Here is a 24,926-nt window from a genome sequence, read left to right on the forward strand (position 1 = left end):
TTCATAGATCCATGGTCTCCCAAGGATCATATTGTAAGCCATCTCCGTATCTACTACTTGAAACTTTGTATTTTTGACAACTCCTTCTGTGAATGTGATTAGTGTTACCTCTCCTTTCGTCACAACACTAGGATTGTCAAATCCAGATAAATTATGCGCCTTTGGTATTAATTTATCCTCAGCTTGCATCTCACGTAGCACTCTTAGCAAAATAATGTTCACGGAACTACCTGGATCAATCAAAACGCGTTTCACATTAGTATCATGTGCAATTAAAGATATTACCAGGGCATCGTTATGAGGAGATAATACGCCATCCACATCAGCATCATCAAATGTAATGTTGTCTTCTTCTAATACATGTCGCACACGTTTCCCTTGAGTAATTGTGACTTTGGAAATTTTATTAGTTGCAATGTACGTTACGCCATTTATGTCTTCACCCCCGCTTATAACGTTGACGGTCCTTTTTGGAGAAGGTGGTTTAGGGGGTTCCTGCCTATTCTTCATGTAAGCTTGCTTACCTTTCTCACTGAATAATTCGGTGAGATACCCTTGTTTTAATAAATGATCAACTTCACTTTGTAAAAATCTACAGTCTATTGTTTTATGCCCGTGATCATTATGAAACTCACACCAATGATCAGGTTTGCGCCTGTTTGGATTTGATTTCATCTCTTTTGGCCACCGTACCTTGTCACCCATGCTTGTCAAGACAGCTACGAGCTCAGAAGTGCTCACATTGAAATTGTAACCGCCAAATCTCGCCTTCAAATTTCTATCATCATCTCGTGACTCATGGGTGTTTCGATCATTCTAAAATCTTGATGAAGAGTCTGACTCTCTATTCCTTGATTTGTGATCATACCTTTGATTGTCCTATTTTGGCCATGAATCTTTTCCCGCAGGTCCCATGTATGGCTCGTACCTATTTTTACCGGACCTTTTTCGGTTTCCGCCCATCTCGAACTTACTTTTTCTTCTTTTTGGAATCGTGGAACAATATCTTCTTCTTTTCTTAACTTCGTGCTATACCTGTTGTAAACGTCATTCCATGTTGTAGCTGGGAATTCACGAAGACTTTCCTTGAGTCGCCTCGTAGCTTCTAAGCTCTTTTTATTCAAATTACTTGTGAAAGCTATAGCTTCCCAATTATCAGGTACACGTGGTAATGTCATTCTTTCACGTTGGAATCTATCCACGAACTCCCTAAGCAATTCTGAGTCCCCTTGCTTGATCTTGAAAATATCTTCCATTCTTTTTTCGACTTTTTGAGCTCCCGAGTGTGCTTTGATGAAAGAATCTGCAAGCTCAGCAAAAGAATTTATAGAATTTTCGAGTAAAATAGAATACCATGTTAATGCACCCTTGGTGAGTGTTTCACCGAATTTTTTGGCTAATACTGATTCAATCTCCTACTTGGTCAAGTCGTTGCCTTTTACGCCTGTTGTGAATGCAGTCACGTGATCTCATGGGTCTATTGTTCCATCGTATTTTGGAATATCAGGCATTTTGAATTTCTTTGGAATTGGGAGGGGAGCAACACTTGGCTTCCAGGGTTGTTGAGAGAATTTATTCGTATCTATCCCTTTGATTACGGGCGACACCCCGGGTATTTGCTCTATGCGGTCACTTTGCTCCTTGAGCTGTTTCTGCATTGTTAGTACTAAATTTTGTAAATCAGAATTGACTAAGTTACCTAGTTCCCCCTCTGATTCGCTGGGGGTTCCACCGCTACCTGAATTAACAAGCCCGGAACGAGGATTCTCTAAAGTGTTGTTATTTGGAGTGGGTGTGGGTGGTGCAGCAGGTAATTGGCTAGCAAAAGCCTCAAGAACTTTACTGACATGTGCTTCAATTAGTTTCTGTAAAGCTTCATCGATAGCTTCAACATTTTCAAATTGAGCGTTTCCATTTGTATGAGATCCATTAGGAGAGCCTTCACGAGACCGCCGAGGAAAGCCTCATGGAGAAGGGACCGGGGTTTGATTACCCTGTGGATTTCCCTGAAGTTGTTGGTTTCCTTGAATGTTGTCATTGTTGTTCGACATGGTTGATGCAACAAGGAAAGTTAAGCTAAAAGAGGATAGATTATCAGGTTCCCGATAACGGAACCAATTTGTTTAACTAAAAAATGGGATTTCGGTCAAAGCTTTAATTTAGAAGAACTTGGGTTACTAATAATCAAAAGAATATATGAAAGAAAATAATTTGGCTAACAATATAATCAGAAAAAAAACAAGTAAATCGATGTATTCAGATAGTATTTTGTGTCCCTACAATTGATCCGTTCTCTCCCTTTTATAGCTACTTTGGAGATATGCGTTTTGCCTTTGTCATAATAAGGCCATTATGGACAATTAAAGACATTAAATGCTACGTTACATAATCATTGCATTTAATACAAATTCTCTAACGTTTTTAGTATTTAAGGCTCAGTAAGTACTGTATCTATACTCCCATGTAGTGTCAGATTCATTCCCCTTGATCCTTGAACTTGAATAAGCACGAACGCTGAGTCTTTTAGATAACCGATCGTGCCTCTTCCTTTGCCTCTGCTCGTATCTTCTACAACTCGTTCCTCTTTGCCAGTTGTAACTCTTTGGCCAGTCTATGTGTCATGACACATTATCTTTACACCACTTTAATATGTAAACTCAATTTTTCTCAATACACAACTGTTATAGAGCATTAGGGCCAACAAATTATATTAGGTCAATTTCACGTAATATTTACATAAAGTACCTAATTTGTTGGAAAGATCATAGATTCATGTATACCGTGAAAACGACCTAAATCCGCCCCTGAACTGACAAGTAGCTAGAATCTTTTTACGGTATTTAGGAGGTCACGGGGGCGAGCCGTGAAAATAGCGTCTTGCAAAAAAGTAGAGTAAGGTTGTCTACAATAGACCCCTGTGGTCTGACCCTTCCACGAATCACGTGCATAACAGGAGCTTAGTGCACCGGGCTGTCCTTTAGTATATTTTAACCTGCGATTGCATATTTAATATCATCTTTACCATCTCATCTGTTAATGTTTACCATATCGATTTTCCCGTAATTATCTTATAAGTGACACGACTTTGTTTTTATTTTTCTTATAGGTGAAATGGGTGGGAATGTTATATGAAAATTTCTCAAAATTCACAAAAGACCAAGAACATTTGATTTCAATTGATGGCCTGGATTATGTTGAAGGATCTCTAATGATGGAATAAAGCACTCTAAATAATTGGAGATTTTCATTTTTCTCACCTTCTAATCAGACCAAAATAGCTTCCTTATTATCCCAAAATGGCATTATTAATTGCCTGAAAATGGTCAAGTATTATGATGATCAGACTGCTAATACTGTTGATGATGTACCAATTAATTACTGCTGGAACTATATTAAAGGATAAAAAAGTCTTTATTTCAATGTGATTTTTGAACATCGTGCGTACTATCCTATTTTTACAACGATTTAACTTATATGCATAATACTGCATAATTAATTATTAGTGCATTTTAATTGATTATAGCGCGTTATTTTACTGCATTTACCATGTTACCAAAGTAGATTTAATTATTCTAATATAGTTTCATGTCATTGCATGTCACGTTTACCAAATAATGCAAAAAAGCTATATTTTATCGGTTCATATAAGTTAAACTCTTTCTACAACTCCGTAATTATTTAGAAACACCAAAAACGATTACACGGGAGGGTAGCTTTGGAGCAACTGTTAAGTTGTCGCCGTGTGACTTATAGGTCACGAGTTCGAGCCGTGGAAGCAGCCACTAATGCTTGCATTAGGATAAGTTGTCTATATCACAACCCTAAGGGTGCAGCCCTTTCCGGTACCCTGTGTAAATGCGGGATATTTTATGCACCGGGCTATCTCCAAAAAAGATTTGATAATTTTCTTACCAATGTAGTAAAACTAATTGTGGATAAACCCTACAATATATAATTACTCTAATTTTGTTATGCAGGAGTTGAAGAAGTTGGTAAAAGGTTTGAACTTTTTGCCTGGGTTTATATTCAAGAAAGATGTCACATTTGGGGATTTTCTGAATAGAGTTAGAAGGGGAGAGTTCGAGCTAAAATCAAAAGGACAATGGGATCTTCCACATCCATGGCTCAATCTCTTTGTACCAAAATCCAATATCATGGATTTCAATGCTGGTGTTTTTGTGGACATTATTCTTAGACAAAACAAGACAACAGGACCTATCCTTGTCTACCCAACAAGCTGGAAAAAGTACTTCCAAAAACTTTCTTTAATACTTTCTCTGTCTCATTTTATGTGAAGGCGTTAGACCGATCAAAAAAAGGGTAGTCCGGTATACAAAGCATCTTGTGTTCACGCATGATCTAATGAAGGGTCATACCCCAAATGGGTGTGATGTAGATTACCTACTTTAATGCAAACATTAGTGGCTGTTTTCAGGGCTCGAACCTGTGACCTATAGATCACACGAGGATAACTTTACCGTTGTTCTAAGGCTCTACTAATTCCACTTATTATAAGTAGTTGTAATTATCTTTTAAATAATTTGATTGTGTAAAATTAATTTACACTTAATTTTTTTTTAATGCAGATGGGATGACAGCATGTCTGCAGTGATACCAGAAGAGGAGACATTTTACTGTGTGGGACTATTACATTCAAGTGGATTTAATGACTGGAAAAGTTTGGATGATCAAAATGAAGAAATCTTGAATTACTGTGATAAAGCTGGCCTCAAGATAAAGCAATATCTTCCTCATTATAAAACAAATGAGGATTGGATAAAACATTTTGGCAAAAAGTGGAATATTTTTCAACAAAGAAAAAGTCAGTTTGATCCAAAGATGATTCTATCACCAGGACAAAGAATTTTTAATTAGTTGTTTTTACTAATAAGTGGTAGGATTAATATGGGGCATGTACTTGGTGTATTGAGTTAGAAAGATTATAATATAGTCAAGTTCTTGATTGTTTTAGTCGATGTATGATATCAATATCTTAAGTTTTGGTATTGGTAGGAGTATTGAAAGTGGAGGGGTATTGAAAGTGGAGGGGCACGTGAGCGACTGCTCAACCAATCGGATTTTTGATTTTATAGGTTTCAAGTAAAATATATGACTATTTTTGACATATAAATACATTTAGAAAATCCGAAGTAAATGGGGCATGGTGACCCCTTAACTCAATACACAGGTTCGTATTTGGGTGGAAGGTCGCAGGTACGTGATTGAATTAGCCGAGGTACACATAGGATACCATTATAATTAAAATAAAATAAAATGCCTTTAATTATCTTTTGGTTTGTAGGAAATTTTTTTACTAAAGTACCACCCTACAATCCCTAACCCCTCAAAAGAAAAAGATAAAGAGAAAAAGGTAACATAGTTAAATGGACACTTTCTTAAAGAAAATTCGACAATAATGATGAAATAAAACTTTCACACGAGGCAACTATGCTGAATATAAATCTTTTAATCTTTTATTATTATTCTTCTAAACTTTATGGTTGTCCATTCTTTTTCTTGTTTTTATTAATATTAATATATTGAGAAACTGTGAAAAAAGTAAAATATAAAACAAAAGGCGATAGAGAGAACTATAAAGCATATGGTAACCGGACAGCGCGTATTAAAACACAACTTATTATTTTAAATTAAGAGTGAAATAGCCCAGAGGCAACTTAAATTAAAATTATTTTAAATTCGTCAAGTTTAACTAAATAACAGTTAAAAAAAATGTTAGGGTAAAAAAGTTTTGTGTATTTTTTAAGTGGGACAGGATGACTGTATACAAAATGAGACGAAATAAGTAAAAGATAGAGATAAATGATAAGTCAGACAAGACTAGTTAAAACTTTAGTGTTAACGGAAAAAAACCCTGATAGAGAAAAAATTTCCTTCGTTTAATAGGTTTTACGTGGTATAAGTTCGAACTAATCGGAGTCATATAGTAGATACCAAATATGGAATGAAAAAATAAATCGTCCCGTTTGCCATAGTAATTAAAGATGAGGAGTTAGGATTAAGTTTAATTGTTGTGTGAATGATCAAATAAAATAATGTGAGTTTAGATAAATGATTATGTTAGGAATAACCAGGCAGAATGTTTTTTTTTTTTTTTTGTTAACAGGGATACTTTATTAACAAAAACTAAGTAGCATTACAATAAGCAGGCAGAATGTTGGATTGTTATGAAAGGCAAAAGGCTGCTAAATTAATAGTTAAAGTAAGTGCATGTCTTTATTCTCTCTTGACTTTCTAGATTTGCAGATTCTCCACCTCTCTGTTTTTTTTTTTTTTCTTTTTATGATTTTTCTTTTCACTATGTGTTCGGTATTAGCATTGGTATCTCATTACTTCAAATTTGTGGCGCGTAAGGCTCATTATAGGGTAGAGCGTTGCTTATTGGGATTGTTTTAGTGGGTGTTTGGACATAAGAATTGTAAAATTCCAAAAAAAACAAAAAAATCTAGTGAAAATAATTTTTGAAAATTAGAGTTGCGTTTGGACATGGATTAATTATGGGTTGTTTTTGAAGTTTTGTGAGTGATCTGAGTGAATTTTGAAAAACATCTTTTTGGAGTTTTTCAAATTTTCAAAAAATTTCAAAATTCATCTTCAAGTGAAAATTGAAAATTTTATGACCACACTGATTTCGAAAAAAGTGAAATTTTTCAAAAAAAAAGTAAAAAAAATTCTTACGTCCAAACGGGCTTTTATTCATCTCAAACTCGAAGCCTCTATTAAAAGTAGACGAATTATTTCCATTTCACCATAATTCTTAATGGTTCTTTCTTCGCTTTGGTTTCTTAAGTTTCTTTTTTTATCACTCCTTACCCCTATTTTATATATAGAAGCACTAAAATTTATTCTATTCTTCTAGAAAGATCAACAAGATTCAAAAAGCAATAGTCACATTAAGCTCTCAAATAATACTAATGTTATTTGAAGCAAATTATATGAAGTACAGTCAGACTTTTCGAACAGTATTTCATTATAACGGTCAAGTTTTTTTCGGAACAAACATTTCATATAATGTTCATTATAATAATACTTTACTATAATATCCTAATAATATTAGAACAAACGAAGTTGTTATATAGAAGTTTGACTAGAAACTTTAAAAAGGTTATCGCATAATTCTCCATGCACTTGCTTGAATTTTTCAGTTAAAGACGTGATTCATGAACTTTGCTAGCAACTAGTACTAGTAAAGTTGTAATTGATCAAAGAGTATCTCCTCCCACCTTACGAGGCCATTTTGGTGTGGAGTATATAATAATTTTTCCGAGATTCACCAACAACATACCCAGTATTTTCCCGGCGTTCATGAAAAGCGAAAAGAGGATGCAGCATTTTTTAATCAACTCTCCCGAGATGCGGGAGGCAAAGGAAGAAAAAACGATTCTATCGTTTGAAATATTTTCAATTTTCTTTAAATATTTTTTTTTAAACTTTTTCCCCTTTTGCTTTCCGCTGGTCTAATTTTGAAAAGTAGCCAAAACACCACAAAAGTGGGTATTTGTGCAAATCAGCAAAAGAACGAACCAAACTATAATCTATTTTTACATCCAACGCACCAAATATACATTCTTGAATCGTTTGTGACATAGAAGAGAGGTACTGTAGATGAAGTATAAAACGTCCATCGAGTAACAAGCCAGCACTTAGATTCGACTTCATTGAGATTCGCAAGCGTTTTCTAACAAAGGCAACTTCATAGACAACGCTCGAACCTGAGATATCTAATTAAGGATGAAGGAGCACTATACTAGTAGTTCCTCAGACCACAAGAGCAACTTAATCAGAAGCTAAGTGAATCTTTGCTTAAGATGGAAACAAGTGTATTATTACAAGTACCATAGCAGAGTACTATTACACAAACCAAATATTTAGTCATATGTCTTTAGACATAAAGGCACAGCCTTTACTTGAACGAAAATTAGAACCATACATATATATCAATCGACATAATTGCAAAGAGGTGCAGCTCAATGGATTGCTCAGACCAGATTTATGGCAAGAAGAGGTGCAACACGACGTATTGCTCTGACTTGTTGATGCATGGCAAGTCTCATCGAATTCTCTTTTTCGGAATGTGGTTCCTTCAAACATGACAGTTGCTTCAGGCTCTTCTGGGCAATTGGCTTATGCCGTCACTTTTTCTTGCTTCATAAGTTGTATAAATCCCCAAATACTGCCCAGGTAAAGGAAGGAAACAATGAGAATTTTGACATAATTATGGCTTGACTCAAGTAGCTGCACTCATATTCAATCAAATCTTGGTTTACTCTATAAACTTTTCAACTCATTTATCATTCTATCTGTCTCAAAAGTTCCGATGGAAACTGAAATATGAGAGACCTATCATGTACACAAGACCAGCTAGGAATACTTTAATTGACTTGGCCAGCAGTTTTTTTATGAAGATTGACCTAGACAGCGGAATCCTATCTTAGGATTTAATCAAAATAAAGTAGTTCTTCAGAAATTTTCTTTAGTAGAATTAGTGGTGGCAAAATAGTTAAAAGAAAATAATTATCCACTCATATTGTCTAATAAAAATGGATTGGATAATGAGCTTTTTAAAACGTATCAAATATGGATAAAAATCGTATTATCCACTTAGAAAATGGATAATACAGTTTAACCAATGGATAACTAATGGGTTTAACTTTTACATTTGTAAAGCCTCAAATTGGGGGTTCCTTAAGTTTAGGAGACTAGGATTTCTCCCAAAAGTGATCATATTCAAGAAGCCATATCCATATTTTCCGCCGGTTAACACGTTTTTTATCCATATTAAATATGGGTCGAGTCGGATAATTTATCTGTTTTGCATTACCCATTTCCGACCCGCTCATATCCGACTGACCCGCCCGTTTGCCACCCCTATATAGAATGATTGGCCATTTGACATCATTATTTTCCGGATTGTACTTATGGTCTTCGCAAAATCCTCATACCGGCCATCCTTGTTCCTAGTGGTTGGGGAGTGATGAGGTCCATCTCATTGAAGAAGTAATAGACATGTGCCTAATAAAAGTTTTCTTTGGTTTGGTAGCCAACCTTGTTGACTTGGTTTGGTTGGTAGTCAACCTTGTTGAATTAGTTTGGTTTGGTAGCCAACTTTGTTGAATTGTGAAAAGTGTGTGTAAATTGTCAAATATGGTAGGCTTTAGAGAGTGAAGCTTTGGCTATAAAAGGAGAGCTTCAACTCTCATTTCTACACACCAACAAAGAGAGAAAGAAAGAGTGAGGTTTCACAGACAAGGTATAAGAAAATAGTCTGTGAGGAAAATAGAGAGTGAGCGATATTGTAGTGAGGTGGGAATATCAAAAGAGGGTTATTTCTTTTGAGTGTTGTAGTGGTCTTTGGAGTATTTATCTCCGACCTACAAAGTGTAAAATTTCTTACTATAGTGATATCAGTTGCTCCTCTCGGGGTCGTGGTTTTTTCCCTTATTCAGAAGGGTTTTCCACGTAAAAATCTTGGTGTCATTGTTACTCTTTTATTCTTGTTAATTACCGTATCTCGGTGCTACATTATTATTCCGCTTTATTACCGTGAATATTATTTTGGTAAGGGGTTTATTCCCAATAACTGGTATCAGAGCACAGGTTCTGCTCGTTCACTGAAATACTATTCACTGTTTGTAGTACTATACTTGGTGAAAAATAAAAATGTCCGGAGTAAAGTATGAGGTAGCAAAATTCAACGGAGATAACGGTTTCTCAACATGGCAAAGAAGGATGAGAGATCTGCTCATCCAACAAGGATTACACAAGGTTCTAGATGTTGATTCCAAAAAGCCTGATACCATGAAAGCTGAGGATTGGGCTGACTTGGATGAAAGAGCTGCTAGTGTAATTAGGTTGCACTTATCAGATGATGTGGTAAATAACATCATTGATGAAGACACTGCACGTGGAATTTGGACAAGGTTGGAAAGCCTATACATGTCCAAAATGCTGACAAATAAATTGTACCTGAAGAAGCAGTTATACGCCCTACACATGAGTGAAGGTACAAATTTTTTGTCACATTTAAATGTGTTTAACGGACTAATCACACAGCTTGCCAACCTCGGAGTGAAAATCGAGGAAGAAGATAAAGCCATCTTGCTATTGAACTCGTTGTCATCTTCGTACGATAATTTGGCAACAACCCTCCTGCACGGTAAGACTACTATTGAGTTGAAAGATGTCACATCGGCTCTTCTACTGAATGAGAAGATGAGAAAGAAGCTTGAAAATCAAGGACAGGCTCTCATCACAGAAGGTAGAGGCAGGAGTTATCAAAGGAGTTCGAACAACTATGGTAGATCCGGAGCTCGTGGGAAGTCAAAGAACCGATCCAAATTAAGAGTCAGAAATTGCTACAACTGTAATCAACCAGGTCCCTTCAAAAGAGATTGCACAAATCCAAGGAAGGGCAAAGGTGAAACCAGAGGCCAGAAGAATGACGACAACACAGCCGCCATGGTGCAAAATAATGATAATGTTGTCCTCTTTATAAATGAGGAAGAGGAATGCATGCACCTGTCAGGTCCAGAGTCGGAATGGGTGGTTGACACAGCGGCATCTCACCATGCCACACCGGTAAGAGATCTTTTTTATAGATATGTAGCAGGTGATTTCGGCACAGTGAAAATGGGTAACACAAGTTACTCAAAGATTGCGGGGATTGATGACATTTGTATCAAGACAAATGTCGGATGCACATTAGTTCTAAAGGATGTGCGGCATGTACCTGATTTGCGGATGAAATTGATCTCGGGAATTGCTTTAGACCGAGATGGATACGAGAGTTATTTTGCAAATCAAAAGTGGAGACTCACTAAGGGATCATTGGTGATTGCAAAGGGAGTTGCTCGTGACACGTTGTACAGGACAAATGCAGAAATATGCCAAGGTGAATTGAACGCGGCACAAGATGAGATTTCTGTAGATTTATGGCACAAAAGAATGGGTCATATGAGCGAGAAGGGATTGCAGATTCTTGCCAAGAAATCACTCATTTCTTATGCCAAAGGTACAACTGTAAAACCTTGTGACTACTATTTATTTGGTAAGCAGCATAGAGTCTCATTTCAGACATCGTCTGAAAGAAAATTGAATATACTTGATTTAGTATATTCTGATGTTTGCGGCCCAATGGAAATTAAATCAATGGGCGGTAACAAATATTTTGTTACTTTCATTGATGATGTTTCACGAAAATTATGGGTTTATATTTTGAAAACCAAAGATCAGGTGTTTCAAGTTTTCCAGAAATTTCATGCTCTAGTAGAAAGGGAGACGGGTCGAAAGCTAAAGCATCTCCGAAGTGACAATGGAGGTGAGTACACTTCAAGGGAATTTGAAGATTATTGTTCAAGTCATAGGATCAGACATGAAAAGATAGTTCCTGGAACCCCACAGCACAATGGCGTAGCCGAGAGGATGAATCGCACCATTGTAGAGAAGGTGAGAAGCATGCTCAGAATGGCTAAACTGCCTAAGTCATTCTGGGGTGAAGCAGTTCAGACAGCCTGTTACCTGATCAATAGGAGTCCATCAGTTCCGTTGGCGTTTGAAATCCCAGAGAGAGTTTGGACCAACAAGGAGGTGTCCTACTCGCATCTGAAGGTGTTCGGTTGCAGAGCTTTTGCACATGTACCAAAAGAGCAGAGAACAAAGCTGGATGATAAATCTGTTCCCTGCATATTTATCGGATATGGAGATGAAGAGTTCGGGTACAGACTGTGGGATCCTGTAAAGAAGAAGGTCATCAGAAGCAGAGATGTAGTCTTCCGAGAAAGTGAAGTTGGAACTGTTGCTGATATGTTAGAAAAGGCGAAGAATGGTATAATTCCTAACTTTGTTACTATTCCTTCTACTTCTAACAATCCCACAAGTACAGAAAGTACAACCGACGAGGTTGCCGAGCAGGTGGAGCAACCTGGTGAGGTTATTGAGCAGGGGGAGCAACTTGATGAAGGTGTCGAGGAAGTGGAGCACCCCATTCAGGGAGAAGAACAACCTCAACCTCTGAGGAGATCAGAGAGGCCAAGGGTAGAGTCATGCAGGTACCCTTCCACAGAGTATGTCCTCATCAGTGATGAGGGGGAGCCAGAAAGTCTTAAGGAGGTGTTGTCCCATCCAGAAAAGAACCAGTGGATGAAAGCTATGCAAGAAGAGATGGAATCTCTACAGAAAAATGGCACATACAAGCTGGTTGAACTTCCAAAGGGTAAAAGACCACTCAAATGCAAATGGGTCTTTAAACTCAAGAAAGATGGAAATGGCAAGCTGGTCAGATACAAAGCTCGATTGGTGGTTAAAGGCTTCGAACAAAAGAAAGGTATTGATTTTGACGAAATTTTCTCACCTGTTGTCAAAATGACTTCTATTCGAACAATTTTGAGCTTAGCAGCTAGCCTAGATCTTGAAGTGGAGCAGTTGGATGTGAAAACTGCATTTCTTCATGGAGATTTGGAAGAGGAGATTTATATGGAGCAGCCAGAAGGATTTGAAGTAGCTGGAAAGAAACACATGGTGTGCAAATTGAATAAGAGTCTTTATGGATTGAAGCAGGCACCAAGGCAGTGGTACATGAAGTTTGACTCATTCATGAAAATTCAAACATACCTAAAGACCTATTCTGATCCATGTGTATACTTCAAAAGATTTTCTGAGAATAACTTTATTATATTGTTGTTGTATGTGGATGACATGTTAATTGTAGGAAAAGACAAGGGGTTGATAGCAAAGTTGAAAGGAGATCTGTCCAAGTCATTTGATATGAAGGACTTGGGCCCAGCACAACAAATTCTAGGGATGAAGATAGTTCGAGAGAGAACAAGTAGAAAGTTGTGGCTATCTTAGGAGAAGTACATTGAACGTGTACTAGAACGCTTCAACATGAAGAATGCTAAGCCAGTCAGCACACCTCTTGCTGGTCATCTAAAGTTGAGTAAGAAGATGTGTCCTACAACAGTGGAGGAGAAAGGGAACATGGCTAAAGTTCCTTATTCTTCAGCAGTCGGAAGCTTGATGTATGCAATGGTATGTACTAGACCTGATATTGCTCACGCAGTTGGTGTTGTCAGCAGGTTTCTTGAAAATCCTGGAAAGGAACATTGGGAAGCAGTCAAGTGGATACTCAGGTACCTGAGAGGTACCACGGGAGATTGTTTGTGCTTTGGAGGATCTGATCCAATCTTGAAGGGCTATACAGATGCTGATATGACGGGTGACATTGACAACAGAAAATCCACTACTGGATATGTGTTTACATTTTCAGGGGGGAGCTATATCATGGCAGTCTAAGTTGCAGAAGTGCGTTGCACTTTCAACAACTAAAGCAGAGTACATTGCCGCTATAGAAACTGGCAAGGAGATGATATGGCTCAAGCGATTCCTTCAAGAGCTTGGATTGCATCAGAAGGAGTATGTCGTCTATTGTGACAGTCAAAGTGCAATAGACCTTTGCAAGAACTCTATGTACCATGCAAGGACCAAACACATTGATGTGAGATATCATTGGATTCGAGAAATGGTAGATAATGAATCTCTAAAAGTCTTGAAGATTTCTACAAGTAAGAATCCCGCAGATATGCTGACTAAGGTGGTACCAAGGAACAAGTTCGAGCTATGCAAAGAACTTGTCGGCATGCACTCAAACTAGAAGACAGTGCTACCTCCTCTAGATGAATGAGACTGGAGGGGGAGATTGATGAGGTTCATCTCATTGAAGAAGTATTAGACATGTGCCTAATAAAAGTTTTCTTTGGTTTGGTAGCCAACCTTGTTGACTTGGTTTGGTTGGTAGCCAACCTTGTTGAATTAGTTTGGTTTGGTAGCTAACTTTGTTGAATTGTGAAAAGTGTGTGTAAATTGTCAAATATGGTAGGCTTTAGAGAGTGAAGCTTTGGCTATAAAAGGAGAGCTTCAACTCTCATTTCTACACACCAACAAAGAGAGAAAGAAAGAGTGAGGTTTCACAGATAAGGTATAAGAAAATAGTCTGTGAGGAAAATAGAGAGTGAGCGATATTGTAGTGAGGTGGGAATATCAAAAGAGGGTTATTTCTTTTGAGTGTTGTAGTGGTCTTTGGAGTATTTATCTCCGACCTACAAAGTGTAAAATTCCTTACTATAGTGATATCAGTTGCTCCTCTCGGGGTCGTGGTTTTTTCCCTTATTCAGAAGGGTTTTCCACGTAAAAATCTTGGTGTCATTGTTACTCTTTTATTCTTGTTAATTACCGTATCTCGGTGCTACATTATTATTCCGCTTTATTACCGTGAATATTATTTTGGTAAGGGGTTTATTCCCAACAGGGAGTTCTCTCCAAACTATTAGGTCAAGGGTTCAAGGCTAAAGACAACCACCGAACAAATTGCCGAGGTTTATAAGTTTAATGTATACAAGCAGATCAAGTCAGGATATGTTTACCAGGCCGGGATCTGAATCATGAGGCTCTGGAGATGCTTCGGGATGGTATTGAAGCTTCATTTTATAGGAGGCAAGACCAGCACAACTTCCATCATTTAAATTTGCATGTCACTTCTACACCTTCTGGAAGAGACTCAGGGTCAACAACACAGTTGTGATTCTGCAGCATACGGAAAGTCATCAAGACATTAAAATGTTAAAAATCTGAAGTACTAACAGCTCTAATTTAAGCAAAAAAACTAGACTCTCATCACTATGTGTCGAAGGTAGTACTTAAAAAAGGGAAGTAAACATTGACAAACTGAGGTGTAATTGTATGGAAATTTGGAAATTTACACAAAGCAGTATTCAGCTAGAGTTTGTTGTTTAACATACCTGAGCACTGATCTAAACGCAGCCATTTCGAAGGTTTCGAACTGGATGATTTCCTCCATGATGACCAAATTTCATTTTGAATGTCTCACCGCCCAATGATTGACCAAGTAACTGGTGACCCATACAAATGCCAAAAACAGGTACTTTTCCAATAAGTTCTTTTACCGCTTCAACTGCATAGGGAACTGCAGAGGGATCTCCTGGCCCATTGCTGAAGAGAACCCCATCGGGTTTCATCTTTAGAGTTTCAGACGCTGGCCATGTTGAAGGAAAAACAGTGATTTTACAGCCATAGGATGCTAAGCGCCGAAGTATATTATGCTTGATTCCAAAATCATATGCAACAACCTTCATCCACCAGATGGACAAAATATTTTTTTTTTTTTGGCAATCCACAGCGCCTAGGGCTAGTTTTTATATATAAATTAAAAGAAAAATACAACAATCAGGAAAAGTACGAGTAAGGGGGACAATAGCACCGATTTTGTTACCCTATGCCTTGGCTATATAATCACTCATTTGCGCCTCACATTGCCTTATGATGGCAGCCTCATGTAGAGGGAGGATCCATGGTGTAGCTGCCTGCAAAGTCTCACGAGGGCATAATCTCATAGCCGTGTGGATATTTTTCAAAAGGCATAGGACCAAGGCAACACAAACCGGGCTAAACCTTACCTTACTAATCCCTATTGAGGCAAAGAAAAGGCATCACCTACTAGCAAGCATGTAAAAAATATGAACTTGAAAGGACCAAATATTCTATGATTATCACAAAGTTTATAACACACTCTGTGATGATATTACAAATGATAATACTTAAAAAATGATAAAATAGAATGTAGTAGGAATTAAATTCTTGTCTCTTCTTTTCCAAACTTGTAAAATCCTCAATTTGCAATTCTTTGTTGTTTTCCTCAACCGTGTTCAAAAAGTATTCAAAAATCATCACTTCTTTTTTGAACGGTTGGACCTCGTTGAGGTAGGTGGGGCAGCCTTTTTTTTGTTTGGCAACTCTCATTGGAGGTCGCCTAACATTTAAAAAATTACCAACCTTGTCGTCCCAACTATTTTTCCTTGTATATGCTTTCTTTATTTTGCTGCTATGCATAGGTGATAAATCACCTTTTCTTGCTGCCTCAGCCCTATATTGATTTAGAATTTCATCTTCCTCACCCTCTTCATACATATCTCTGCCCAGTTTCACCGGATTTGGCAATTCCTGCTCAATACCTTGTGTCACCATGGCCTGTTTATTGTGTAAATTTGCCAATGTTGCGTCGTTTTGTTGTAACTCAATTGCCTTCACCTTGTTCCTGTTATTACTAACACGGCCAGTGCTTAAAGAATTTTGATTTAACACAATTGAAGGATTTGAACTTACCATAGCATCCAGTAAATTTCTTTCCTCCAAACTAATCAATGGAACACATGAGATTTGAGGCTGTTCTATGGGTAAATAATTGCGCGAGTGTCCCATGTACGAGATGAATGGGTAAATAAATTTTCAAAATCAGGAAGAGACAAGGACAGTAACTTGCCCACTATGTCCCATGTACGAGACATTTCGAGAAGTTCTTCATCACTTTTTGAATTTTCTGTGCTCAAGACTCCAATGAGGCTTCCGTCTTGTCTCAATCTTCGTGTAATTGCGCGAGTGTCTACATCATCTGTTACATGGAAGTAAAGATAAATGATCAGAGAATCTGCATTCCACAGTTTGACATGGAAGTGAGAAGTAGTTTTGTATAGGACGTAGAGGACTTACATATACCCATGATGTTCCTTTTAGCCAAATAGTCATCAAGTGTCTCTTTGCATCTCCAATTTGAGGTGCTGAGAAATACACAACAGAAAACAATATACATCATATATTAGACGGCTGATTTGAAAAGCAGGGCATAGAGACCAACCTAATACTTAAACTTCTAATGACTAATCCATCAAGAAAGCACTGCATCGATTCTTTATCGCCTGCCCAGAGAAATTCCAAAACAGTCACAAAAGATTATTCAATCCAAGTAACAATTAGCCATGAAGCAAACTCTACACGCACCAAAATTGACGCCAGTATTCCCGATATGAGGGTTAGTCATCAAGACAAACTGGCCCGCATAACTGGGATCTGTAAGGATCTCCTGATACCTGCAATATCAAGAAATACAAATAGCTAGTAAAATATAGACCGAAAAGAATTTGAAAAAGAAAAAAAAGGCGTAAAGAAGAAGAAAGAAAAGAAAGTAGAGAGCAAATAAACCATAACTTTATCTCTATGCTCTGAATAACTCTATGAGGTACATCAAGCATTCACAGTATATATAGCAAAGGTACACATAATATGCTTGGGATTTACTATGTCGACTTTCCATCCTTTCACTATTATTTCCTTTTTTGGAGGCACTTAGAGACTCCTTTCATTTTCCAAACAGACAAAACTTTGAGATCTAAGATTCAACGTTTAAATTCCTTCAAATTCAGCCAATATATTCATTTAAAAGATCAACATCCCCACGAGATAGGAGAACGATCAGTAAAGAAATGGAAGCTGATGCTGATGTTCAACTCCAACCCCTCCTGCACCGGCCCCTAACACTGCTAATTTCTCTTCCAGTTGTTCTATCCTTCAATTACACATTTACAAGCAAGGAAGTTCCTTTGCAGCATCAGAAAACAAATGTGATAGTTGTCCAAGACCACATGCTTGGATGAAATTCCATATTGAAATAACAGATTTTGGCTGCAGTCATACACCATATTTCTCAGACTTCATTCTCTGTCTTACTTTTCAGTTGACTAGTTTCATAAATCCTATGGCTCTATTAGAAATCTGACTGTCTGACACCTAGTTTTTTTAAAGATGCTTAATTGATTCACCAGGATACATTTTCCTCTCAAGTGTAGAAGATATATTCTTAAAGATATGCACGCAACTTAGTCTCCTTATTGGCTATTGAGGTGAGTCTGCAAATGTCCATGCTTGCTATTAGAAAAGAATGTCATAATGATCATTTACGATTTACCTTTTCTTTCTTTAGTTCATTATGAGCTTACCATAAGGCTCAAAGCTCCACTAGGATTTTGGTCTTTGCTGAGACACTACATTCAAGTGATTGGAAATAAATGTTCTTCAAAGGCAAGCAAGGAATACAGTAAGGACTAGCCCAAAAACTGATGGTGTCCATCTCATTCAAATGGTTTGGTAGCCAACCTTGTTGAATTGGTATTAGTTTGGTAGCCAACATTATTGAATTGGTATGATTTGGTAGCCAATTTTGTTGACTTGGTTTGGTTTGGTAGCCAACCTTGTTGAAATTGTGAAAAATATGTGCAAATTGTCAAATATTGTAGGCTTTAGAGAGTGAGGTTTTGGCTATAAAAGGAGAGCTTCAATTCTCATTTCATCACACCAACAAAAAGAGAAAAGAGAGAGAGCAAGGTACTTCATAGACTAAGAAAATAGTCTGTGAAGAAAAATAGAGTTTGAGAGATATTATACTGATGTGAAAAAGCAAAAGAGTATTTTTTCTTTTGAGGGTGTAGTGGTCTTAGGAGTATTTGTACTCGTTACTACACAATGTAAAATTCTCGCTATAGTGATATCAGTTGCTCTTCTTAGCCGTGATTTTTTCCCTTATTCAGAAGGGTTTCCACGTAAAATCTTGGTGTCATTATTGTTGCATTTTTACTCTTGTTGATTTAACCATAACTTAGTGTTTCGCGTTTATCACTAATACCGTGAATATTATTTTTACGGGGTTTATTCCCAACAAGTGGTATCAGAGCCAAGGTTTTGTCTGAGTATACTCTGTGGTTGCAGCACAGTCTGAACTTCCACATCAGAAAAGAATTACTTTGATCTCCTAATAAATAGTATTTGTATTTGTGATAAACGATGGAAGCCAACACTAGTAGAATGGTTACTTTGAATGACACAAATTATGCTATTTGGAAGGGCAAAATGGAAGATTTGTTCTATGCCAAAAAATTTCATCAACATGCCTTCACTACTATAAGCCTGATAATAAATCAGATGAAGAGTGGAATTTGTTACACAGGCAGGTTTGCGGCTTTATTAGACAGTGGGTTGACGATAATGTTTTGAACCATATTTCTAGGGAAACACATGCTCGGACCCTATAGGAGCACCTTGAAAGTTTGTATGCTCGAAAAACTGGAAACAACAAGATGTTTCTGATAAAGCAGATGTTGGGTTTAAAATACCATGATGGTTCCGCGATGACAGATCATCTGAATAATTTTCAGGAGATCATGAACCAGTTATCTGCTATGGGCATTAAATTTGATGAAGAAATTCAAGGCCTATTTCTACTTGGTTCCCTACCAGATTCTTGAAAAATTCTTAGAACTTCATTATCAAATTCTACTCTAGATGGTGTGATCCCTATGGATCTTGCCAAGAGCAGCCTTTTAAATGAAGAGATGAGAAGAAAATCTCAAGGTTCCTCCTCATCAGATGTCTTGGTGACTGACTCTAGGGGAAGAAGCAAGAATCGGGGTTCTCAAAATAGAGAACATAATAGAAGCAAATCCAGAAGCAGACTTAAAGATATTGAGTGCTATCATTGCGGGAAGAAAGGGCACACAAAGAAGTTCTGCCAGATTTTGAAAAAGGAGAATAGAGACAAGGAAGAACAGAAAGAAGATGGCAATCATGTGGCCACCGTCACTACAGAAGATCTTGTTACCGTCCTTGATGCGGATTTGATAAATATTGCTTGTGATGTGTCAAGCTGGGTTGTGGACAGTGGTGTCCTCATGTGACATCGGTGCCCTCATGTGACATCAAGGAAGGAAGTTTTCTCATCCTATACTCAGGGTGACTTTGAAACTTTGAGTATGGGTAATGAGACTGTATCTAGGGTGGCTGGTGTTGGAACGATTTGTTTGGAAACTAGTATTGGAACTAAACTAGTTTTAAATAATGTAAAACATGCACCTGATGTTCGTTTGCACTTGATCTCTGTTGGTGTTTTGGATGATGAGGGATATGTCAGTACCAATGGTGCTGTAAAGTGAAAGCTCACTAAGGGTTCCATGATTGTGGCTCGTGGGGAAAAACGTCGTGGTCTATACTGAACTACGACCTTCACCTATGTTGATATGGTGAATGTCGTTGAGAGCAATAACTTTTCAACATTATGGCATAAGAGGCTTAGCCACATTAGCGAGAAAGGACTAAATGTTCTGGCCAAGAAAAAATTGTTGTCAAATTTTGAAAGTGCAAAATTAGAAAAATGTGAGCATTGCTTGGCTGGAAAACAAAAAAGAGTTTTGTTCCAGTCTCATCCTCCTTTAAGAAAGACAGAGTTGCTTGAGTTGGTGCATTCAGATTTATGTGGTCCAATGAAGACAAGTACTTTGGGTGGTTAACTTTATTTTGCTACCTTTATTGATGATTGCTCAAGGAAACTTTGGGTCTATATCTTGAAGACTAAAGACCAAGTGTTGGGTGTCTTTAAGCAGTTTCAAGCTTCAGTTGAAAGAGAAACTGAAAAGAAGCTGAAGTGTATTCGTACTAATAAATGTGGTGAATATTGTGGACCGTTTGACGAATACTGCAAGCAACAGGGTATCAGACACCAAAAGACTCCTCCTAAGACTCCTCAGCTTAATGGTTTAGCAGAAAGAATGAACAGGACCTTGATGGAAAGAGTCAAATGTTTGCTTTCTGAAGCAAAGTTGTTGAATTCCTTTTGGGGTGAGGCATTGTTGACCACCGCACATGTTATTAATTTATCCCCTGCGGTTGCTTTGCAAAGTGATATTCCAAATAGAGTTTGGTATGGCAAGGATGTTTCCTATGACCACTTGAAAGTGTTTGGTTGCAAAGCTTTTATACATGTACCTAAAGATGAGAGGTCAAAATTAACTGCCAAGACAAGACAATGCATCTTCATTGGTTATGGCCTTGATGGGTTTGGTTATAGGCTATATGATCCAATTGAGAAGAAAGTCGTGAGAAGCCGTGCTGTTATCTTCGTGGAGGATCAAACCATTGAAGATATTAACAAAGCAAAGAAGATAAAATCTCCAAGTTCTGAATGTTTAGTTAATCTTGATCAAATTACTCATAAAAATGCAGATGACGTTAGTGGGCTCAATGATAATGGTAATGCCTAGAACCATATCCCAGATCAGCATATTGATGGTGATGGTGATAACAATGCTAATGTTGATGAGGTAAATGCTCCTACTCACGAAGCTGTGGACGAGTTAGATATTCCACTCAGGAGGTCTTCTAGACCTCGTACTCCTTTCTCCCGTTATTCACCCAATGAGTATGTATTACTCACTCATGGGGGAGAACCTGAATGTTATGCGGAGACCATAGAAGATGAGCACAAGGATCAATGGATTGAAGCCATGCAAGATGAGATGAAATCTCTGTATGAGAACCATACTTATGAGTTGATGAAATTGCCTAAGGGCATGAAAGCTTTGAAGAACAAGTGGGTGTTCAAAGTTAAAGCTAAAAAACATAGTTTGAAGCACAGATACAAAGCTAGATTGGTTGTCAAGGGATTTGGTCAAAGAAAAGGTATTGACTTTGACGAAATATTTTCTCCTGTCGTGAAAATGTCCTCCATTCGGACAGTTCTTGATTTGACTGCCAGTCTTGATTTGGAGATTGAGCAGATGGATGTGAAGACTGCTTTTCTTCACGGCGACTTAAATGAAGAGATTTATATGGAACAACCTGAAGGCTTCAAGGCAAAAGGTAAAGAAAATCTTGTATGCAAACTTAAGAAGAGTCTATATGGATTAAAGCAAGCTCCCAGACAATGGTACAAGAAGTTTGAGTCTGTTATGGGGGAGCAAGGCTACAAGAAGACTTCTTCAGATCACTGTGTGTTTGTACAAAGATTTTCTGATGATAATTTTATCATCCTCTTGCTATATGTGGATGATATGTTGATTGTGGGTAGGAATGCTTCCAAGATTGACGAGTTGAAGAAACAGTTGAATAAGTCTTTTGCAATGAAAGATTTGGGTCATGCTAAGTAGATTTTGGGCATGAGAATTACTCGTTCGAGAAACGAAAGAAAGCTTTACTTGTCACAGGAGAAGTACATAAAACGTGTACTGGAGCTTTTCAATATGAAAAGTGCTAAGTTGGCTCGCCTTGCTTCAAAAGCGAAGATCGAAGCGAAGTGCACGCTTCATTGAAGTGAAGCGCAATTCTTACAAAACATAAAGTAAAAAAACTGGAAACAAAAATAATAATTATGCTTAATATACTAAAACCAGCAAAGCAGCAACATTTCAAAATATAATAATTAAGTTTACAAACTAAACTTTACACAAAAATTAATAATAAAGGCTAAATAAGAAGCATAAAAGGAAAAAAAAATGGACCGCTGCCTGCCCTAGCACTTAGCAGCAGTCAATGGGAAGAAGAACAAAGAAGATAGAAAAAATGGAGAAGAAAGAAGAAAAAATAGAAGAAATTACCTGGAGGATGAACGGACTTTTGTAACCCTAACAGCAGCAGTGATGCTTGATGGAATAGAAGAAGATAATAAATATCTTCATTTTGGGGTCTACATTTTGTATAATATAAAAAGACCCAATCTTTTTTTAAAAAAAAAATTGACCCCTTTTGACTGACGCGATCGCTTTTTTGCTTCTCGCTTCAAGTGTTGAAGCAATCGCTTTTGATGGTCGAGTCGCCTCAGCTTCAGAAAAGCAATGAGATGTCGGTTCGCCTCGATTCTCACTTAAAACGAGGAAGCGATCGATTTTTTAAACACGAGAAGGGGATGTTTCTTCTTATGGAGATAAGCATTGACATATCATAATCTAGGGAGGAATTTGTCAAATACTTTTAGTTTGCCTCTCAAAAAAATCTCCTTGTATTTCTTGAGAAATCTAGATGAGTCAGAGAGAGAGAATGAAGAGGTAGTGAAACTATTTAAAGAAGGCACATATCCAAAGAGTAGATGAATCCCAATTCAACAAGCTCCACTCACGCTTGAGACGTTTTTCCTGGAAGGGGGAGCGCTGGGGAATTGCTTGATGAAAAGCTAAATTCCATTTTACAATTCTACGCAAAGTTGAGTTACGCGATAACTTTACTGAAATCAGTTTATATGGCCCAATTTCAAAATTTAAACAAATATGCAGGAATATAATAAAACAAGCCTATTGTAATTCTCTAATAGTTCATTATGAATGTTTCGTGCACCACATAAGACGGATAAGACCGATAGCTAAAGAAAATACAGTACATAACTTACCCATTTAAGAACATAATGTATTCATATATTAGCAAGAAAAAGAATTTGTGTTACCCAGTTAAAGATGTATTAAAAACAACTTCTCCAACTTGGGTTCCAGAAGCACCAAATGATTTGGCCTTCCAAATTGAACCGTCCTCGAGAACAAGTCTAGCATCTGCTACCTTTCATGGTCTTTCAACAAGACCTGCATCTCATCTAGGAAAATATTGATTCATTCAGAGTTCTAATTTCCTTCTAATGTCGTTTGTAATATGACATATTTCGGGTATTTACGTTCTTAATTAAAATCAATAGTTTAAATTTTTATCATACATTAATGATTTTTTAATATTAATAAATAAATATAAGGAAATAATCCAATAGAAAGAAGATTGATTTATCTCATTTCTAAAGATCAATATTCAATTTAGGTAAATAAACATGCAATATGAACCATGGAATAGTTTAGAATTTGTGCATAAGATAAAAGAGTTGTAATCCCTATTTTATCGTTTTGGAAGTGCAAGTACTTTTATTTTGTACTCATGTAAAGAATTTTGTGTTATTAAATTTAATATTTAATGCCATTAAAGGGCAATTTGAACATTACATAAATGTTATTAGATTTTATCATGTGAACTTTGTTTCCTTATAAAAAAAAATAGAAATAAGAGAAGTGAACGTAATTCTCAAACTGCAATAGAAGTTTGTGTTATAAAGAGAATCTCAGAGGAAAGTTTTCGAAATTATCCCAAATCGTGATTATAGCTAAATATTAAAACTTGGGATGAGTTAATATTAAACTTTTAATTAATGAAAAATATTTTTTTAATATTTAAAATAAATAATTAAATTACCTAAGTAGCAAAAGAATGCAATTCAGTTTTCCCCCCAAAATTATCATAAAAGTAAAAGTATTTTCCAAATGGAAAAAACTACTAAAATATATATACAGTTAGACCTCTCTAGTCACGATCCCAGTTCGCCCTCCGTGAACTATCGTAACTGCACCTAGTCTCTATAACTAGGTAAGCCTAACAAATGCGGAAAAAGAATAATTGTGGAAAGAAAATAATCAAAAACCGAGATAACAAAATGAAACAGTGTTTAAGATGCTACCTGGCATATAACAGTACAAGAATCTCAACCTAACACTCCCAAAATTCGGAACCCAATGAATCACAAGCTAAGAGATACATAAAAAGCTCTAACTCCAGGATTGTCTATCAAAGGAAAAATACAGAAGGGCTATACTAGTACAGAAAGTAGAAAGGGACTCCTTGGTCTGCGGACGTGGCAGATATACCTCGAAGTCTCTACAAAAGCGTCTCGCCTCAAGGATGATAAGACTGAGTGAAAGTACTTGGATCTGCACATGAAAAATATGTGCATGAAGGGCATGAGTACACCACAGCGGTACTCAGTAAGTGCCAAACCTAACCTCGGTCGGGTAGTGACGAGGAAGGTCAGAGCCCTACTGAGTTTAAATGAAAAAAATAATATATAACAGTATATGATAAGACAATATAATTAAATGCAACAGTAAGAAGTAACACGGAATAGAAAGAACTACAACAGAGACAAATTAATCACAGAAAGGAATACAGCTCAACACAGAGATAGCAATCCGGGATCTACTAGGATACCGCCCTATAGCCCCTAAATGTAAATATCCAGCAAACCGGGGATCTACTAGGATACCGTCCTGTAGCCCCCAAATGTAAATGTCCAGTGGATCTCCCGGGTGTCATCCCGTAGTCCAACTCATAGTGAGTCGGGGATCTACCTAAAACCCGATCCGTAGTCCCCAAATGTAAATATGCAGGGGGATCTACCGGTATATCGTCCCGTAGTCCCAAAGTAAATACACAGCAGCAAC

At 37.1% G+C, this 24,926-nt stretch overlaps 2 pseudogenes; one reads left to right on the forward strand and one right to left on the reverse strand.

Moving 5' to 3' along the window:
• LOC107769171 (cytokinin dehydrogenase 3-like) overlaps window positions 1-4,875 on the forward strand; it is a 42,635-nt pseudogene extending 37,760 nt beyond the window's left edge.
• A 2,946-nt stretch (window positions 4,876-7,821) lies between these two features.
• On the reverse strand, window positions 7,822-24,173 carry LOC107769172 (carbamoyl phosphate synthase small chain, chloroplastic-like; annotated as a pseudogene).
• Between the last annotated feature and the right edge of the window lie 753 nt (window positions 24,174-24,926).

The sequence above is a fragment of the Nicotiana tabacum genome, chromosome 22 (assembly GCF_000715075.1).
Source record: "Nicotiana tabacum cultivar K326 chromosome 22, ASM71507v2, whole genome shotgun sequence".
NCBI lineage: Eukaryota > Viridiplantae > Streptophyta > Magnoliopsida > Solanales > Solanaceae > Nicotiana > Nicotiana tabacum.